At 45.4% G+C, this 21,054-nt stretch overlaps 1 long non-coding RNA gene across 1 annotated transcript in view; it reads left to right on the top strand.

Annotated features, from left to right (window-relative positions):
- The window catches only part of LOC123585635, a 73,767-nt gene that overhangs the window by 35,378 nt on the left and 17,335 nt on the right, over positions 1 to 21,054 (top strand). The window contains exons 4-5 of the long non-coding RNA XR_006706326.1: positions 3,178 to 3,355; positions 12,045 to 12,224. This is a non-coding gene — a long non-coding RNA (uncharacterized LOC123585635). The remainder of the gene's footprint in view (positions 1 to 3,177; positions 3,356 to 12,044; positions 12,225 to 21,054) is intronic.

Below are 21,054 nucleotides of genomic sequence, written 5' to 3'. Positions count from 1 at the left end.
AACTTTCCTCCAGCTAGTATTTCTTTAACTTTTTGGAATCAGACTTCCTGGAGAATGGATGAATCATCTCCCTACACACAATATTTTGGGTATAATTTAATGGAGTTCACAGATCCTCTTAAATTAGATTCCAAGATAAAAATCCTGACATTTTAGAAAAGATGATTTTTTTTTTCTTTTTTTCTTTCTTTCTTTCTTTCTTTTTTTTTTTTTTTTTTTTTTTTTTGGAGGGAAGCACTGGATACTAGAGAGAGGAACAATCTGTAGTTCTCAAATCTGACTGCCTACTGTAATCAGTTGTGGAAATTTTTAGAAATACCAGTGCTCCAACTTCACCCCTCAGACATTCTGATTTAATTGGTCTACATGAGCCTGGGCATCGGGATTTTTTAAATCTTCTAGGTGATTCCAATGTGTAGCCAGCTTTGAGAACCACCGAGTTAGGCTACTGTTGGTCAGGTGAAAAAAGGATATCAGTCTCGGAGGAGGAACAGAGAAAAAGAAGGAAGATTTCGGAAACATTTTGGAGATAGACTCTACAAGGCTGGGTGACCAATTAGATGTAGTGAGAGAGGAGGATGTGAGGTTATTCCATTAAGGCAGACAGAAGGGGAAGAGGTGTTTGTCTTTTTTTATTGCTTATTGCCTTTTCTTTAATACAAAGGAGATGGGCATGAGCCAGGAAAAAAAAAAACAACAGTTCATTCAACAAATAGGTACTGTATATACATTTATCAAGTGCGAACAGTGGGTCTCAGTTTTGCTTTGGATGTCTCCAGTATGGCTGCAGAACATGGAAATGTCACATAGGCAGCTGCAAATACCAGTTTAAGCTGTCATCAGCCATCAGTTCATGACCATGTGATTGTGGAAGCATAGGGGTGAGATCATCCAGGAGAGGGCAGAGAAGGAGACCAGACCACCAGTTGTGGAACTCAGAGGGTTCTGGACCCCAAGGCCACACTGAGGGAGAGGAAAGCATTTGTGTGGAATGGGGAAGGAGGCGAGAGTTTCCAGAAGGAAGGGGTGATCATTGTGTGAAACGCAGCACTGACACTGCAGAGCCAAGGGCCTCGAGGGGCAGGCCCTGTGTTTGATAGTTAGGAGGTGGCCGTGGCTTTGGAGACAGTGGCAGGGACAGAAGCCAAATTCCAGGGGGTGCAGACGAGAAAGAAAGTGAGGAAGCATGGGCATTGGTGTAGGAAGTTTGGGGTAAAAGCAATGAAAGCAGTAGCTGCAGGGGAGGAAGGGCGGAGGAACAGAGCTTTATTTTAGGTTGGAGTGGCATTATTGTAGTCTGAGGGGAAGGAGCCAGGCTAGAGGAAGCCATCAAAAATGCAGACGAGGGAGGAGACCGCTGTGGAGCCAGGACTCAGCTCGGGAGTCCCAGGGCCCACAAACACTGGGTGAAGAATTCATTGTTCTTGGAGAGGAGTAGGGATGCTTATTTCTTCGAGGTGAAAGTGCGCAAGTTTCCAGAATGGTACAGGCCTTCTGTCTGAGAAGCCGTCCGTGGTCATTTCTGAATCCCAATGTGGCTTCCTCCCTTGTCCCCTTTCCAGGCCCAATTCCCAGAACTCAGTCTGTTTCTTTCTCCCCTCAAATGCTGCCACCACTCCAGGACGTGAAGCTGGCTGGACAGACAGAGCTGTAATATCTGGGGTTTCTGCCCTCTTCACTTTCCCAGGAGAAAAGCACTTGGAGTTGACAGTTGATCACGATGCGTGAGAACCTCGATGTGGTTATACTTATGGATTCTCACAGTGTTCTTCCCCCACTTTGGCTGGGTCTACTTTTCCTTTCCCAGGGGGTGCTCTTCTCTGCTCTCTGGGTCTCTCATACTGCACCTTGCTTCCAGTTATGTGGCTTGCCCACTGCTTCCCCTGCTCATCCTGACTCTACATGTTGGATGCCCAGGGCTCTGTCCTCTGCTGCTTCTCCTCCCCAATTACACTCTCTCCCCGGGCTACCTCCTCCTGTCCTGTCACTTTAAATTGCATCCCAGGCCTGACCAGTTGCCCCAACACCAGAAGTCACCACCTCATGACCGACATTACTACATGCCCACAACATGCTCACCACAGAACTCTGGATTTTTCCCCCTCTATCTGCTCCTTCTCTTGTTGTCTACTCTCAGCATCTGTCGGTGGCATCATTTCTTCAGTTGCTTAACCGAAACCCCAAAGCCATCCTTGATTCTCCTCTTTCCTTCATCCCCCAAGTGCAATCCGTTACCAAGTCCTGTGGGCTCTACTTCCGAAATATGCTGAAATCCGTCCACTTCGTCCATCTCCAGTCTAGACCAACGCTGCTCACAGTGTGATGTGCAGACCAGCAGCGTCAGCACCACCTGGGAGCTGGGTTAGAAACGCGGAAATCTTAAGGGTCCTCTCCAGAACTGGAAACTCTGGGGATGGGATCTTCCAGAGGATTCTGATGCCCTAAAGTTGGGGAAGCACTACTGTGGTCCAAGCCTTCACGGTCTTCAGTCCAAGCCGCTTCAACGACCTCCAGCTGATCTCCATCTTTGCTCCCTCGCCTCACTATTATCTGCTGTCCTCCTAGCAGCCAGCGATTGTTCTTAAACACAATGGAATCAGATTATGTCACACACATACACACACTCCCATCCCCCCACACTGGTTTAAGACCTCCTAGCTCCCCACCGAGCATGGTGGAGTCCAGGTTCTTTCCTGCTCCTCAGAGCCCTGAGGCCGGCGCTGGCTACATCCCTCACAGAACCTCCCTTCTCCTTTCCCTGGGCTCCGGGTAAACCGGCCTCTGCCTTTAGCAGATGTGCTCAGCCTCTCCCCGACTTGGGACCTTGGCACTGACTGCTCTTCTGTCTGCAGCGCCCGTCCCCTGAACCACACCAGCTGGTTCCCTCACGTCATTGGCTTCTGAGTGTCACCGGCACCTCTTCTAGAGAGGCCTTCACCAACTCACGCACCCAAAGTAGCCTCTCTTCACCAAATGACAAGGTTCTAAGGCTCTGCACAGTGTTTGTTATCATCAATGTTTTCCTTGTTTATTTATTGCCCAATATCATAATGTAAGTTTTATGAGGCCAGGAGCCTGGTTTGTCTTGTTCACTGCTGTTTCCGAGGGCCTGGTGCATAATAGATGTTCAATAAATGTTTGTCGAACTAATGAGCTTTACTTCTTCCTTACTCATAGGCCTGTGGTTGCTATCGGTGAACCGAGGTCTGCTCCGATGCCCAATGGCTTCTCGCATGTGGCTGCATTCCTCTCTGTGTCTCATCTCTGTGAGCCCTGGGTCTGTGTGAGAGTGCGGTCTCTGAAGAGCATGTCTCGAAAGGAGGCTGGGACGTGAGAAGACATAACCTGCAAGGAGGTAAGGGTGTGAGAGAACATTAGTAGGCTACCTTCGTGGAATTTCGGGGAGGGAATCTGGGAGTTGGTGCCCAAAGGCCTCTGTTTTTGTTGTGTGGTTGCTGAGTAGTAGGTGAAGTTGCCTCGTTTCTAGGAACACAGACTGTGGTCAATGAAGCCTGTGTTCAAGCCCTGGCACGACCATTTATTGCTCTGCGACCCTGAGTAAGCTACTTCCACGCTCTCTGCCTCAGTTTCCCCATTTGTGAACTGGAGACAGTAATAGTACCTACAACAACAGGACTGTTGAGAGGCGTAAATGAGATGCCTGTAATATCCTAGGCTGGTAATTACCTAGATGGTAAGCCACCCCATAAGCATTAGCTATTAGTATTGTTGTTGTTTATACTGAGAGAGAAAAGTATGAATAGTACTTGAGGACTCAAAAAAGAAAAAAAAAAAGAGAGAAAAGAAAAGAAAAAGGAGGAAAGAAAGGAAGGGCAAAAAAAAAAAAAAAAAAAAAAAAAAGCAGGGGTGGGGTGGGAGTATAGCCATACTCAAATTAAGAAAAATGCAAGCCAGAGGCCCCTGGGTGGCTCAGTTGGTTAAACATCTGACTCTCAATTTTGGCTCGGGTCATGATCTCACGGTTGTGGGATCGAGTCCTGTGTCCGGCTCCGTGCCGACAGCGCGGAGCCTGCTTAGGATTCTCTCTCTCTCCCTCTCTCTCTGCCCCTCCCCCACTTTTGCTCACCCTCAAAATAAATAAATAAGCTTTCAAAAAGGAAAAAGAAAAATGCAAGCTAGAGTTACACTGAGATGTCTGTCATTCATCACCTTCCCAATTGGCAAAGCTTAGAAAGTCAGCTAACAGTGTCGGTGGAGATAAGAGGAAGCTGGTGGAAGGATGAAATGGTACAACCACCTTCCCAGAGAGAACATTGGCAATAGTTCACAGTTTCACATGAACATCCGCATTGGCTCAGCTAATCCACTTCCAGGAATTTATGCTACAGATATTCGGGCACTCGTGGAAAATGATGTCTGTAAAGGTTATTCCTTATGGCCCTGTTTGAGTATCAAAACACTGGAAGCAGCCTCTATGTCTGTGAGCAGGGAGTTGGTTAAACACATCATGGTGCATTATATAATGTAACCAATAAAATGAGAAGCTCCTCTATGCACTCATTTGGAACACCCTCCAGAATAGATTAGCCGCTAAAAGCAAGGTGCAAGGTCCGATGTATAGTTGGGTATAGCAAAAAGCAGGCAGCGGCGGGGGAGGGGGGAATGTACATATTTATGTGTTCTTTTGTATAACCAGAACTCTGAAAGGACAGAGTAGTAGAAAAAAATTTTATTGTATACTCTTTTGTATCTCTTGAATTCTGAACCATGTGAATGCACTATCTGTTGAAAAGATGTCATTTTGGGGGCGCCTGGGTGGCGCAGTCGGTTAAGCGTCTGACTTCAGCCAGGTCACGATCTCGCAGTCCGTGAGTTCGAGCCCCGCGTCGGGCTCTGGTCTGATGGCTCAGAGCCTGGAGCCTGTTTCCGATTCTGTGTCTCCCTCTCTTTCTGCCCCTCCCCCGTTCATGCTCTGTCTCTCTCTGTCCCAAAAATAAATAAACGTTGAAAAAAAAATTAAAAAAAAAAAAAAAGAAAAGATGTCATTTTGATTTTTAAAAACTTAATTGTTAGCATTAACGCTCAATGCTTCTTGTTAGCTGATGACTAGTTCTAGGAATGGTGACTCTCTTTTAAGGTGAATCTGCCTTAATGTCAGAGGGAAGATCATTGATAACAAAGGTACTAAATATCCAGACATTCTTTGGGTTCTGTGCTTGATGGTCTAATAGTTGGCTTGCAAGGGAGATGCCCACAGGCAGATAATAAATGAGGTAATAAACTGTGCCTGTGGGCATGTATATCAGCTTGCAGAGAATGTTCTGAATTTCTCCTAAGTTTTTGAAAACAAATTTTTCCCTCTTGCATTTTTTTTTTCTAGTATTAAAAACAAATAGCATGTATCTGGACGTTTTAGAGCATTATGGTTTTAAATGTGCTCTTTTGGAAAGAAACAAGAAAAAAAAGGGGAATATACTTTTCTTTACGTTTCTTCTGCGTTCCTTTTAGCTAGTGACTGTATGCAAGAACCTAAAGCTTAAAGGAAGGTGAAGTCAGCCTTTCCAAAGGGTGCTGCCTTTCCATTTTGAGAGTTTACCTATCGTTTATCTATTCTTTTAAGTTTATTTATTTACTTTTGAGAGAGAGAGAGCAGTCAGAGAGAGGGAGAGAGAGAATCCCAAGCAGACTCCTCACTGTCAGTGTGGAGCCCAGCTCAGGGCTTGAACCCACGAACCACGAGATCATGACCTAAGACAAAGTCTCAGCCACCCAGGCACCCCTTATCTATTTTTAATTTAAAAAAACTTAAAACAATTTTTTAAATGTTTATTTTGAGAGAGAGACAGAGACACAGAGCATGAGTGGGGGAGGGGTAGAGAGAGAGAAGGAGACACAGAATCCAAAATCCAAAGCAGGCTCCGGGCTCTGAGCTGTCAGCACAGAGCTCGATGCAGGGCTTGAACCCACAAACCGTGAGATCATGACTTGAGCTGAAGTCAGACACAACGGACTGAGCCACCCAGGTGTCCCTATTTTTTTATTTTGAAAGATTTTATTTTTAAGTAATCTCTACAACCAACATGGGACTTGAACCTACAACGCCTGAGATCAAGAGTTGCATGCTCTACCGACTAAGTGGGAAGATCCTCAAGCCCTATATATTCTTTTCCTTGCCTCTGACTTCTTTCTAACCCCTTCACTCCCAGGAAGTCTGGTTGTTGGGCATCTACTACCAAGGCCTCAGGGAATATACATGGGTGTTGACATTAATTAGTTGATTATTTAATTCCATAAACATTGGCTGGTTTCCTACTATGTATCTGGCACCCTATCAGGATCTAGAAACTAAGGCGTAAGAAATGATTCTGATAGTTTTGCCAGATAGCTCACAGTCGTTTGGGAAAACAGAATTATAATACTGTGTGAGAAGCACAGGAGTGATCTGTATGCACCAGAAAGGGCCACCTAACCCAGTTTTGGAGGGAGAAGGGTATTAAGGAGGAGGCGTTCCTGGGGAAGTGAGGTCTGAGAGGCATCTTGAAGGATACGTGGAAGTCGGCATGAGGGGAGAAGGCTCTGGACCGTGAAGGGGGACAAGTCAGGCTTGAGACTGGAGGTGAGGACTAGACTGAGGAAGAGCCTTCCATGGTGATGGCATTGGTAGTTGCACAAGAGCAGAAGCTTGAAAGTGTGTGTATGTGTGTGTGCATGTGTGTATTCCCTCAGTTTAATTAGGGCATGATGACGTACTCAGCAGGATGTGGCAACAGATGAGGCACTAGAGGGTTTCAGGAAGGAGGAAATAACCAGTAATGTCAAATGCAATAGAGGGCCATCCACTGACAAGTAGTAGGTCACAGGTGACCTTTTCTTTCTTTTTTTTTTTTTTTAATTTTTTTTTTTTTAACGTTTATTTATTTTTTTGAGACAGAGAGAGACAGAGCATGAACAGGGGAGGAGCAGAGAGAGAGGGAGACACAGAATCCGAAACAGGCTCCAGGCTCTGAGCTGTCAGCACAGAGCCTGACGCGGGGCTCGAACTCACCGACCGTGAGATCATGACCTGAGCCAAAGTCGGACGCTTAACCGACCGAGCCACCCAGGTGCCCCTCAGGTGACCTTTTCAAAGAAGCATCTCATGAGCCATAAGGCCCTGAGCCAGGTTCTGGTACATTGAAGAATGAAAGAGAGAATGTAGGGCTTAGATAATAGTTAACATTTATTGACCACGTTCTGTATGACAAGGTTCTGTGTTGATGCATTAATTCCTAGAACAACCTAAAAAGCAGGTATTATCCATAGCCTTATTTTACAGAGGAGGAAACTGAAGCACTAGAAAGTTAAACAAAAGATCCTACAGCTAGAGATGGCAGAACTGGGAGCTAAAGTTTCCAGAATCCAAACTTTTGACCACTAGAAAGCTGGAGTTCCAGAAATGTGGCAGTTGCTGGAGAGCGACATGAGGCCAAGGTTATTAATTTTCATTATTTTTTAAGGCTGCTGGAGATTGGAGAACATTTATAGACTGAAAGATAGGTGCCTGGAGATACGGAGAGAATGATGATTAATAGAGCAAGGTCCAGGAAGATAAGGCTAAACTCTGGATGTGGTGATAAGAATGTCACTGGTAACCTTCGAGACCTCAGTTTCAGCAGCGTGGGGGCAGGGAGCGGGGAGTGGGCATGTGGAGGAAGGCCAGGTGGAAGCAGAGTGAGGAGAGCAAGTCCTGGACAGCTGCCACGAGAGCAGAGGGGGTAGGGATGGCCGTGGGTAGGATGGAAACAGCCGACCGCAGACACAGCAGAAAGGCACATGAGGGTGTGACTCACACAAATCTGTGTTTCAGAAAATGTAAAGTTCAGAAACTGGTAGTCCAGGACTTAGGGTGACTGCCTGTCCCAAGGAGCGTACAGGCATTGAACTAGAAACGATACTTAGATCGACCTCAGCTGGATCCCCAGGGCAGCCTGACATTTTCCATTCCTCAAACCTCTTCACCAGAGTGGTCGCCTAACGCTAACTAGCACATTAACTATAATCCTTATTATTAGCCAAAAGGTGCTGGTTTGCGATCGGCATTTAACAATTCTGAGTCATGTTCTGATGATGACAGCCGCTTGCGACTTGGTCGTTTGCTTGTATTAAGCACCCGATTACATGTGTTCAGCCGGCAAAATGCATCAGCCCCTGTACTTTTTCACAGTGAGTGAGGCTGGGCCATTCAGTGACCTGTCTGATCTCTGTGTCTTAGCCAGGAAGCTTCACAGCCAGGATGTAAACCCACATCTATTAGACTCTAAAACCAATAGCTCGGCCACCATGCAAATACACCTGTAATCCACTTTTTCCATCAGATTTCTTTTTGAAGGGTTTTATAGGAGGAATTTTATTTTCTTTTTCAATTTTTTTTTAACGTTTTATTTTATTTTTGAGACAGAGAGAGACAGAGCATGAACGGGGGAGGGTCAGAGAGAGGGAGACACAGAATCCGAAACAGGCTCCAGGCTCTGAGCTGTCAGCACAGAGCCCGACGCGGGGCTCGAACTCACGGACCGTGAGATCATGACCTGAGCCGAAGCCGGCCGCTTAACCGACTGAGCCACCCAGGCGCCCCAATAGGAGAAATTTTAAATGAAAGGCTTAAATGAAGACTCTCCAAGAAAACAGGATATAGTTGCTGTTTTACACTTGCTTCAAAGTACATAAAATACCTTGTTTTTAAACTTTAAGAATTTTTTCATTAGACAAAATTCAAATGTGAATTTCAGATAAAAACCACACAGAATTAACTGTCAAATATTGCTACGTTTCCCCTTAGACTTTCTGTAGGATAAACAGCCTGAATGTGTATATATGCGTGTGCAGCTATGTATTTTTAAATGTACATTTATTTATTTTGAGAGAGAGGGACGGAGAGAGAGAGCAGGGGAGGGGCAGAGAGAGAGGGAAAGAGAGAATCCCAAGCAGGTTCCACCCTGTCAGCACAGAGCCCGGCACAGGCCTCAAATTCATGAACTGTGAGATCACAACCTGAGCCAAAATCAACAGTTGGATGCTTTGGGTGGCTCAGTTGGTTAAGGGTCCGACTTCATCTCAGGTCATGATCTCACAGTCCATGAGTTTAAGCCCCACGTCGGGCTCTGTGCTGACAGCTCAGAGCCTGGAGCCTGCTTCAGATTCTGTGTCTCCCTCATTCTCTGACCCTCTCCCACTTGTGCGTGCTCTCTCTCTCTCTCTCAAAAATAAATAAACATTAATCAAATTAAAAACAAAAAGAGTTGTACGCTTAACCGACTCAGCCACCTAGGTGCCCCGTATTTCTTTACATAAAGAACATCATTGTGAACACATGCACACATAAAAATATAGTTTCAACACCATTTTTGATACCTGCCTTGAAATACTTTTATAACAGACTTATCTGTGCCACAGCGTGCCTGGGAAGAGAAATGATCATGAATAAGAATATTTTGCAATTTACTTAATAGATGCTAGGAGGAAGTCTTTGGATTTTTTTATAATTTTTTTTTGAACGTTTATTTATTTTTGAGACAGAGAGAGACAGAGCGTGAACGGGGGAGGGGCAGAGAGAGAGGGAGACACAGAATCCGAAACAGCTCCAGGCTCTGAGCGGTCAGCACAGAGCCCGACGCGGGGCTCGAACTCACAGACCGTGAGATCGTGACCTGAGCCGAAGTCGGACGCTTAACCGACCGAGCCACCCAGGCGCCCCGGATTTTTTAATAATTTGTATTGCAATGTCCTAACTGTTCTCTATAGATAGGAGGATGGTAGAGGATAGGGTTAAGCATAGAGGCTTTCGGAAGCCAGACTGCCTGGGCTTGAATTCCAGCTCCCAGTGTCCCCATTTATTACTTGTATGACTTTGGGCAACTTTCTTTATCTTCTCATTGCCTCAGTTTCCTGACCTGTACGAAGGGGAATAGTATCTAAATAGTACCTAAATGAGTTAGCCCGTGTAACATGCTAAGAACAATGCCTGGCCCATCATAACATTCAATCAGTGTTTGTGTTTTAAAGCACATTCATCAGTATTATGTAAACATTCAAGCTGGTGAGTCATTTAGTCCAAAAACCCAGAGTCAGTTTGACGCAGCTGGGGCAGATATAGAAGTTTTGGGGGTTGATTCCTGTGGTGGGGACTGGGAGTCTGTATTGTTACAAACCTCTCCAGGTGAGTGGGTCTTAGGATCAGTCAGGTTCGTAAGCCACCGGTCTAGAACACTGGACATAGTTGGACAGAAACTGGATGGTGGGTGAGACCAGAACGATTCAGAACGGTGAGTTTGAGACAGTGCCACTAAGACACATAGTAGCCTTTTGTTAGTAGCATAGCAGGGTGATGTGATATTTAAAATTGGAACTTTGTCAGCTGAGAACCAGTTGAAAGAGGGTCAAAGTAACTGAAAAGGCGGAAGAAACCTTAGTTAGAGTAGGTTTCTTTCTGAGGTTAATCAGAACTTTTTTGCAGGGATAGTTTTCTACTTTTGGTACTTTTTGTTTTTGTCTAGATGATGATGATGATGATGATGATTTTTTAATGTTTATTTATTTATTTTGAGAGACATAGAGAGAGAGAGAGAGAGAGAGAGAGAGACTGCTTTGGTGGGGGAGGAGGGGGCAGAGAGAGAATCCCAAGCAGGCTCCGTGCTGTCAGCACAGAGCCCAATGTGGGGCTCAGTCCCACAAACCATGAGATCATGACCTGAGCCGAAATCAAGAGTCGGTCCTTCAACCAACTGAGCCACCCAAGCGCCCCTGTCTAGATTATTTTTAGAAGTACTCAGAGATACACTTTCTCCTTCTTATGATACAAGCTGATATTTATTTAGCATGTGTTGGGCACTGGGCTAGCAGTTTTTAGGTTTTATTTCATGTAACCTTCCAGTTAGCTGTATGAGGCATGTACCATTGTTCCTGTTTTACAAATGAAAAAAAAAAAAACAAAACAAAACTCTAAAACTTGGGGGAAGTTAAATAACTTGCACAAATTACAATACCCATTTTCTCTTTCTTCTTTAGTAACACAAGGCCAATTATATTTGGGGTGGTAAGGCACCCAGTGAAAAAACTGCGTTTCCCAGTGCCCCTTGCCAGTGGCCGTGTGTCTAGTTCTCGCCAATGAAATGCAAATGAGAGTACTATGTGGGTCTTCTGGGAAGGTTCTTTAAAGGGTATTGACTGTGCCCTGAGGTCCTTCTTCATCCCTCCTTCCTGATGCCTGAAACGCACATGTGGTGCCAGGAGCATCAATAGTCATCTTGGACTTTGAGGCTATAAATTGTGTGTGAGATGATGATGGAGAAAGAAGGAACTTTGGTCCCTGATGACTGTGGACCTGCTGTATCTGCCCTGGGCTGCCTAGCTCTGACTTATATGGGAGATAAACTTCTATCTTACTGAAGTTTCTCTTACCAACTCGTAAGCACAATCCTAATAATAGCTCCTGCTTATATTGTGCTTTATTAAAGCTAGCCGTCTGCCACACACTTTTCTAAGTCGTTTCTATATATTTACTAATTTTGTCCTCGCAACAATCCCATAATGTAGGTAGTATTATTATTCCCATTTTGCAATTGTGGAAGTGGAAGCAAAGAGAGGTCCAGGGGCTTGCCCAAGGTCACATAGCTAGAAGTGGCAGAGCCCACATCACGCAGCTAGTAAGAGTTAGACGTGGGAGTAGAACTCAGGTCTGTCTGACGCCCAAATCCATGCAACACGTGTATTACCCTTGTAGCAACTGTAACTGTCTGTGTGGCCTCCTTCATGCTCAGTGTGAATGTGGGGCCCTTTGTGCTTCTCCTTACCTTAATTTGACCATCTGCTTTAACTCACAACGTGGAGGGCCACTAGCTGGGGGACATGAGAAAGACACCCATGGTTTCTCCGGAAGATCAAAACAGCCTTATTGGGACCCACCTAAGGTCCCTAAACTCCTTAGTGAAACCTCCCAAAGAAATGCCATGGATGGATTCCAAAAAGTTAATTATTTTAAGAAAGCCTTCATGAAATCCCGTTTGCCATTACTGCCATTACAACATTGTTTGGCTTCTTTCATCAAGTAGAACCCCGTCATAAACAGAATGGAGCGCTCCATCCACCCGTCCGTCCACTCAACAAACGGTCGGCAGCTGCTCTCTGCCAGGCACTCTGCCCGGGGGTGGGATAGCGCAGCAATGACAGGCATTCACATTCTGCAGAGAGCGAGGCAGAAAATTAACAAACACACGAGAAAATATCAGGTACGTGCAAGGGCTACAATGGAAAGTGGAGGCTCCTTTAGGAGGGTTTCACTGAGGGGCAGATATTTGAGCTGAGACTTGGAAGTGAAAAGGAAGTTGCTGAGAAGATCAGGGAAGGGCCCTCCAGGCTGAGGGAACAGTGATTCCCTGCGGTCAGAACGAGTGTGGCATGTTCAAAGGACAGACAGCCCATGTGACAGGAGCAGGAGCAAGGAAGAGTGGGGCGAGGTGAGGTCCGAAAGTTTGATGGGTCAGATCATGCCAGCCGTGAAGGCCAAGTTAGGGGATTTTACTCTAAGTGACAGGGAAGCTACTGGACGATTTTAGGCAGCACGGCGGATATTTGTCACTCTGGCTGGCCCGCAAGCAAAAGTTCTTACTGGCGGTAATCACAAAAAGCCACGGAAGGCAGGGTCCCAGTTCTCACAATGGAAGCCAAGACTTAGAAGGGATAATGTCTCCCCTGACACTTAGAACAAGGCCAATCAGATGCTCCAGTGTGGGACTCTGAATCATGAGGGTGTGTTTCAAAGGTACAAGGCCAGTTAGAAGTTATTAGGTGGCCATGGTGCAATCAGGAGCGCACAGAGATGAGTGTCCAAGGGCAGCGGAGTCCAGACTGCGGTGATCGATGGCCACTGACACGTGGCTGCCCTAAGTGTCCTGGGGAAAGGAAATCAGGCCCTGCCTCCTCAGCAAACCGTTCCAGGAGCTTCACTGTGCAAGCCTTCCTCTGTACTTTGTTCCCCAGTCTTCCTCTGGGTTCTCTGGAGTTCCCGAGTACCTTCAATAAATTCCTCTTCTGTTTGAAAGTTAGCCAGTGCCGGTTTCTGTCATTGGAAGCCAACCGCCTTGGCTAGTACAGCAAGGGAGGGATGCAATCTGAGGCACGTTTTCAAAAGATAACTGGCTGCTAAGTGGAAAATGGATTAAAAAGGGAATCAGCCAAGGGCCAATCAGAAACAGAAATCACAGGGGCGCCTGGGTGGTGCAGTCGGTTAAGCGTCCGACTTCAGCCAGGTCACGATCTTGCGGTCCGTGAGTTCAAGCCCTGTGTCAGGCTCTGGGCTGATGGCTCAGAGCCTGGAGCCTGTTTCCGATTCTGTGTCTCCCTCTATCTCTGCCCCTCCCCTGTTCATGCTCTGTCTCTCTCTGTCCCAAAAATAAATAAAAAAACGTTGAAAAAAAATTTTTTTAAATAAAAAAAAAAAGAAACAGAAATCACAAGTGGGTATTTCAAACAGAGGGGCTTTAATATAAAGAAGTGCTTTCACAGGCCTCAGAAGGATGAAAGTAAAAGGAAGAATACGAGAAAGGAAGAGGGTAGTCACCCAGGGATTAGTAACTGCAGAAGGGGCGCTCCTACCTCCTAAGGCTGGAGAACAGGTCATGTCACCTGTACCTAGGAGCTGGGAGGAGGGACTCCATGGCCCTACCTACTCCAAGGAAGAAACGACCCAGTATTTGAAGAAGTCATGATATTCAAATGACTGCTGTTATCAGTAGCTTTGATATGTATGAATATCGCCTGGATCCAGGAACAGCATGCCTTCCATCCCTAAGCATCATGCACTCCTTTCAATGGCGGCTGGCTCTTCCCTTTATGTTATGACAGTTTCTGGAGGGTCAAACATGGTCATATTGAAGTGGTCGTTATTGAAAGAAAAAAGATGGCAAGAGTTGATTTGCGATTAGAGATAGAATTGCCAAGAATTTCCTGCAAGAGCTTGGGTGTGGATTTAGTGTTAACATTATCAAGACAGCTACTGGGTACCCACTGTTGGGCAGGGAAGAGCCCAAGAGGGGATGGAGAAGCACCCAGAAACTCAAGCAGAGGGAAGCTGTTGGCACCTCTTGGCCTGATAGAGCAGGGCAGGGAGCTACAGTCAAGGAAGAGGAGACACCAAAGGAGCTAAGCCTCCCATGGGAGAGTAGGTGCCCGTCTCAGCCTTTCTCTCCCCTCATTCTCAATCTCCTGCTGTATCTCCCAACTGAAGACCAGAGGTCAGAGAGTCCAGCACTGCAGGGGGTGGAGACCACCCTTCCAGGCACCGCGCAGGAGAGACAATGGATCAAAAAGAGAATATCAAATGTATACCTTGTAGGCAATGACTTTTTTCTCTACTTACTACATTGTATTTGTATGGCCCCTGAATGTCTAAGGTAGTTTCAAATCGGTTATTTCATTTTATATACCCAAAAGTACTTGAAGGTTAATTTTATGTGTTGACTTGACTGGGTCACTGGGTGTCCAGACATTTGGTCAAACATTATTCTGGATGCTTCTGGGAAGATGTTTCTGGATGAGATTAACATTTGAATCCATAGACTGACTAAAGCAAATTGCTCTCCCTAATGTGGGTGGGCCTCATCTAATCCGTTGAAGGCCTGAATAGAACAAAAGGGCTGACTCTTCCTTAACTAAGTCCTCTGCCTGACTGCTTTCCAGATGAGGCACCGGGCTTTTTCTTGCATTTGAACTTGAATTGGAACATTGCTCCCCTTGGGTCTTCAGTCTGCTGGCTTTTGGACCAGAAATATACTGTTGACTTCCCTGGGTCCCTGGCTTTCTGACTACTGATCTAGGGCTTTGTCAGCCTCCATACTCATGTGAGCCTATCCTTATAATAAACCTCTCTCTCTCTCTCTCTCTCTCTTTTTCCTCCTTCTATATTCTCCTGTTGGTTTTGTTTCTCTGAAGCATCCTGACCAATCCCTATGAAATAGGTGGGGAGGTTTTATCTCCAGAAAGAGGCAAATAGGACTGTTTGGAAGCCTTAGTAAAAGGACAGAAATTATAATGTAGGTGTTAGCTCTCATTCCTTTGCACCATCTGTTTAAACTATGTTCACTCTGTTTATGGAACTGTCAATAGTGGCAAAGGTCCCAGTGATCATTTTTTCTAAACAGCATCTACCCACTCAGCCAAATAAGACCTCGAAACTCCCTCTCTCTTTTCTTCCCAGCTAAATTGCTACCAAACTTTCCAATGATCCTTTTAATCTGTTCCCTTGCATCTTTTGCCATAATTTAGGCCCTCCCCTTTCTTCCCTGGAGTATGCTCACAGTGAGTACCTACACATCTGTGTGATTGTTGATTAAATTTATCGCCTGCACCAAGCTTAGGGTCCACAACCCACTATTGTGACGCTAACTCTGGTCACAACATATATGTCTCAAAATATTCGTTGTTTAATCGTCTTCCTGTCTAGTCTCTTTCTGTCTCTCATCGTGCTGCCAAGAGTGAACTTTTTGTTTTACTTGTTTTAAGAGTGAACTTTTTTTTTTTTTTTTTTTCAACGTTTATTTATTTTTGGGACAGAGAGAGACAGAGCATGAACGGGGGAGGGGCAGAGAGAGAGGGAGACACAGAATCGGAAACAGGCTCCAGGCTCTGAGCCATCAGCCCAGAGCCTGACGCGGGGCTCGAACTCCCGGACCGCGAGATCGTGACCTGGCTGAAGTCGGACGCTCAACCGACTGCGCCACCCAGGCACCCCAAGAGTGAACTTTTAACATGCAAATATGACCTTTCCATTTATCTGTTCTTCATTCTAGCAGAAGTTGTGAACTAGAGGCCTGTGGGCAAATCTAAAGATGTTTTGTGGGGCACCTGACTCAGGCGGTTAAGCATCTGACTCTTGATTTCGGCCCAGGTCACAATCTCAATTACAGTTCGTGGGTTCAAGCCCCGCGTTGGGCTGTGTGCTGACAATGAAGAGCCTACCTGGGATTCTCTCTGTCCCTCTCTCTCTCTGCTCCTCCCCTGCTTGTGCGATCTCTCTCAAAGTAAATAAATAAACTTAAAAAAATAGTATTTCAAATCTCTTTAAAAAATTAAAATAAATTAAAAATTTTTGAATAATTGCCAACTCTAAAAATCTGGGTCTTTAAAAATCAGGAATTTAAGCTTTTCTGGGCAAGATTTGGTAACCTGGGCAAGTTTCCATGTCTTGTTCTGGCTTCTAGAGCCTTCTATTGTCTCACCCTGCCTCCAGTTCCTCCTGGGCTCCAAATTCGCAGAGATTATTTACAGGGGACGACAGTATGCCTTCCCGCCTCTGTGCTTTTGTCCTGGGAAGTGTTGGATACCCTTCTGACCAATGTCCACATGTCATCATCCACCTTCTGACTTCTGCTCAGCCTACAAGATGGGGCTTGGTTCTTCTCCTCTAGGAAGGCTTCCTCCCTGACAGTAGTCATTCCTCTTCCTAATGGACTCCTCACATTGTTTTGGAATTATTTGCAACTTGTATGGCCTCTTTTACCAGATTAAAGTAGTAATACAATTGCATTTCTTCTGTGTGTTAAATAAATTGCTCATAGCCTTCCTTCACTAATTAGTGGGACTCCAACTTAGAAAATGAACATTAGAAAACCTCATCATGTTGATAATTCCCTAGTAGGCCCCTATTTTACACTATGGCTGATGCTGTTACTACTCTGTAGGGTTGAAATTGAAAATTGGTTTTCGGGGCGCTTGGGTGGCTCAGTCGATTAAGCATCTGACTTGGGCTCAGGTCATGATCTCGTGGTTTATGAGTTCGAGCCTCGCGTCCGGCTCTGTGCTGACAGCTCAGGGCCTGGAGCCTGCTTTGGATTCTGTGTTTCCCTCTCTGTCTGTCCTTCCCTCACTCATGCACTCTCTCTCTCTCTCTCTCTCTCAAAAATAAATAAACTTTAAAAGAAAGAAAGTTGGTTTTGTAAAATAGTATGTTTATCTACTACAGGGATGATAGCCTTGCGAGTTCATATTCCTCAACTGTCCTCTGAGGGGAGATTCCTTCGGGGTTGTCCTTAGTTAGAAATGTTTCTCTTTGACTCTTTAACTTACAGTCTTGTGCTCATCCCTCCTCTCAAAGCCCACCCTGCATACCAGGTCGGCTGGGACAGGAGGGGCTTTCCAGGGACTCCCCCTTTGCCCTCGTTAAGTTCCTCTTTGGGGCCTTTTTCCCCTGTCTCACCAGCGGACCTCAGTAGGGACCATCCCATTTATCAGAGAGATTATAATAACATTGAACCTCACAAAGGAGAGGGTCCAAGCCTCTATTCCTCTCTTCCTGGGAGGCTCCTGGTCTACTATGCAAAATACCCTTTTTCTCCTCAGCAGGCCAACTCCATACACGGGAAGAATGGGGAAGGCCAGGCTTTCTTATGCTGAGAGGAGTGTTCTCTCTTCCTTTAGACCAAAGGGTGCCTTCTTTCCTATATTTACACAAAATAGAGGGACTCTCCAGCTGATTCTTCAAGCAGAGACTTGCCAGCAGAGACTAGTATGTTCTATCTGGAGAGCAGGCTCTGGAAATTTGTGACTATGACAGCTTTACTCGATAAGAATTTTTTTGATTTGTACCTTGTCTTAGGTGGGGTTTTCTGTAAGATAGACTTAGAGGTGGAAATTTGCATGCAGACTGTTTTGGGGAGAATGTTCTCAGGAACAACACCTATAGGTGAGAAGAGAAGCCAGATTGGGCAAAGGGAGGGGCTGGACTGTGATACAGTTGTAGCAAAGACCTCAGCTGATCCCACAAGGAGCTCTGGGGCTAGGATGACCCTTCAGTGTTATCTCCAGGAGGAAGTTGGCCTTATATCCTCTCAATGACCAGTCATTGAACAGTCGAGGATGTGGACTGCCCCGGCTCTCGAGGTCCCTTCCTTGGGGAAGGCAGCTCCCATCAGCCAAGGGCATTTTCTGAGGGTAGACTCATCTGTGACCCTTTAACGTTAACACACTCTCCACAAGCGGGACCAAAGCATCTCAGTCTTATTTATTTGTTTGTTTGCTTACTTACTTATTTAAGTAATACACCCAACCCGGGGCTCAAACTCACAACCCCGAGATCAGGAGTCACCTGCACTACCAACTGAGCCAGCCAGGTACCCCAAAGTGTCTCAGTCTTGAAGGGAAAACCTGGCAGTGCACCACAGTGCCCACTGTATACTTATCCCGACACAGTTTATTTGTAGCTGTCCTCTCTGCTATACCCTAAGCGTCTTGAAGGCAGAAAAACAGGTGTGCCCAACCGAGTACCTGAAATATTATAGCCACTCGATTAGTAAGTAACAGATGAAGAAATGCATGCATGCATGAATGAATAAATGCATGCATGAAAGAGTAAACAGAAGGGCAATGGTTCAATAATAAATTATTATTAGTTGCATTTGTGCAGAACTTTACATATGCAAATTATTCATCTAAATTATGTTATAAATATGTAAGTGCTGCAAGCAATAATTTCTAATAAAACCTGTCATCAAAATGAATTAGTAGTTAGTGGGCACAAACTAGGAGCACGACCCTGCATTAGTCAAGCCTCCCAGAATGCATCTGCCTTAATAGTAGAGCTACCTAAAGGTTTCAGAGCTGACATCCTAATTCATCTCTTAAATTGCTTTTTAGACCCTCTACTTTGTTAGGTAAATTTCCTCTCATCATGCCTAAGTCCTGTTTTCATTATATACTGTTACCAAAGTTTATTGAGCATTTTATCCTTTCTGTCAACTGTCTTATCTTGGCTGTTTTTGCATCTCTTCTGATGTTTGTAATCTTCTCGCCAGTAGTCCAGTTTCTCGTGCACAGTTTTTGTTTTGACTCTCCAGAAGAGCAGCTCCCTTCTTCCGGGAAAAGCCCTGTCACAACCCCATGTAACCCTAGTGAGTCGGGGTTGTCAATCATAGAACCCTGCCCGCCAGGCCACAGTGATTGGCTCATGGGTGAGCACATGACCCAAGCTGGACCAATTACAGTTCTTCCCTGGGAACTTTTTTCTACCTTAGGGAAAAAGGAAAAGAAGCCAGGACAGAAGAGGGCTTTTTTTTTCTCTCAGCTTGTGGGGTTTCTTGTCAGGGTGCACAGAGCTGCCAAAGACCACCCACCACTACCACCACCCTTGAAGGAACCCTCCAACAACAGGAGAAAATGAAGTCAACTCAAGGAGAGAAACAGGATGAGGGGTAGGGGAGTCCTGAGACCTTTCAAATCCCTAATTCCGGGAGCCGAAATCTTAGAGACTCCCTGTTTCCTGAGCTCTCAAGGCTTAGCTGTCAAATTCTTCCTTCATCCTGGGAGCCACCTCAGTCTACTGCCAAAAGTCTCCCTCTCAGCTTAAGCTAGTTTAAGTTGTGTTTCTATCACTTCCTACCCAGAGACTCCTCCCCCAATCCCCTCCTTTTGCTAAGATCACTTTGTAGCTCATTGGATTTAAGTGTTAGTCTGAATACTAACCTTGTGTTATCAAGGCAGGCCACCTACCAGAGGTGACAGAGCACAGGGTTTAAGAGCATCAGCTTAAGAGCCTTGGGTCCACAGCCTCTCTTCACCACCAACTAGCTAAGTGACCTAGAGTAAGGTCCCTGAATTGTCTCTGCCTTAGCTTCTCATCTGTACAATTTGCAAAACTGTAAAAGGGTCATTGTGCACATTAATGGGACTATATCCTTACAGTTCTAGAACAGCACCTGGCACATAGCAAGAACTCAATAAATACAGCTTTTAGAGTCTTTTCCCTCTCTGGTCATCGATGTCTCTCATGGCACCATCACCCTGTGGGATTCAATACACATTGATTCAATACAGGACCTCAAATTTCTTTCACTGTTACTTTCAGATTGTTAAATAAGTGTCTACCTTTGACATTTCATGGCCTTTTTCTTGGACCACGTTCTCCGTCTTTTTCTTTCTGCCCATGGTTCCATCCCAATTTTTGCTCCTTGGTGTTCCTTCTTGGTTCTTTTTAACAGCATCATTGTCTTCCTTCTTTGCAAAATACTTTTTATTATACTCACTCACTGGAACATTCCTACTACAAGGAGCAATTTGCTGTATGTTTATTTTCTCTGGAGTCATCTGTCCTTTATGGAAACAGAGTTATTTATCAACCTATGATTGAGCTCTTCCTGGTTTGGTTAGGGCATGCTGCAAACTGCCCCTATAATTGCATGGCCCTGTGATAATGCTTTTTTTGGCCAGGACACAAACCACAGTCAAAAAGGTCTTCCTGAGTTCCAAAGGTCAAGCAATTAGAATTTTCTCAGGCTTTTAGAGGAGTGGAAGCAAGGCCTCTCCTCGGGGAGCATTTGTTGGTCATTCTTTAAATGAGTGCTGGGCACCTGGGTTCTAATCCTGGTTCTGTACCTCCTCTCAGGGTACCTGACCTCTCGGAGCCTCAGCTGCCTCATGTGCTACACGGATTTACAGCACAATACCCTGATTTTGCAGGAAAGATTAAAATGAAACAATACGGTAGTTTGTGAATTGTAATGTGCTGCCTAAATGGAAGATGCTATTAACGCAAACTTTCGTAGGAACCCGGTGACAGATATAAAATAGGCTCTTGTTTTCTTTAATTTCCTTTGCACACAGGACAAACTCAGGATACTTTGGTGAAAAGCCACACTTAGGATTTTCTTGAGTAAGCCAGAAAAATGTCCCTTTAGAAGCTCCAGAGAAAAGACACATCAAGGGATACTTTCAATTTGTAAACCTCACTGGGGAAAAGGTTTTAGGAGAATAGAAAAACCCACGTTATAGCCTCTCAAAGCGGCCTTCCCTTATTTTATGCTCCTTGCCATCATTCCTGGGTCCTCCATTCTTGCCCAACTAGGCCTGGAAGTGTCATCCAGAAACTCTCTTGCCCCATCTAGCTTATGTAATACAGAATGGTCTAGTGCCCACCTCCAGCCCCACACCTCCCCCCCCCCCCCAACCTTCAGTTGTTATATAGGCTCAGATTTCCCCCACCTGCAAGACGGGAATAGTTAAATCCAGAACGCATGCCTGGACAGAACATTGTGGGAATACAGAGAGGTGACTAACGCTGCCTGGGGAAGA

Source organism: Leopardus geoffroyi, chromosome C3 (genome assembly GCF_018350155.1).
Source record: "Leopardus geoffroyi isolate Oge1 chromosome C3, O.geoffroyi_Oge1_pat1.0, whole genome shotgun sequence".
In the NCBI taxonomy this organism is placed as follows: domain Eukaryota; kingdom Metazoa; phylum Chordata; class Mammalia; order Carnivora; family Felidae; genus Leopardus; species Leopardus geoffroyi.
This window is presented reverse-complemented; position numbering and strand designations above follow the sequence as displayed.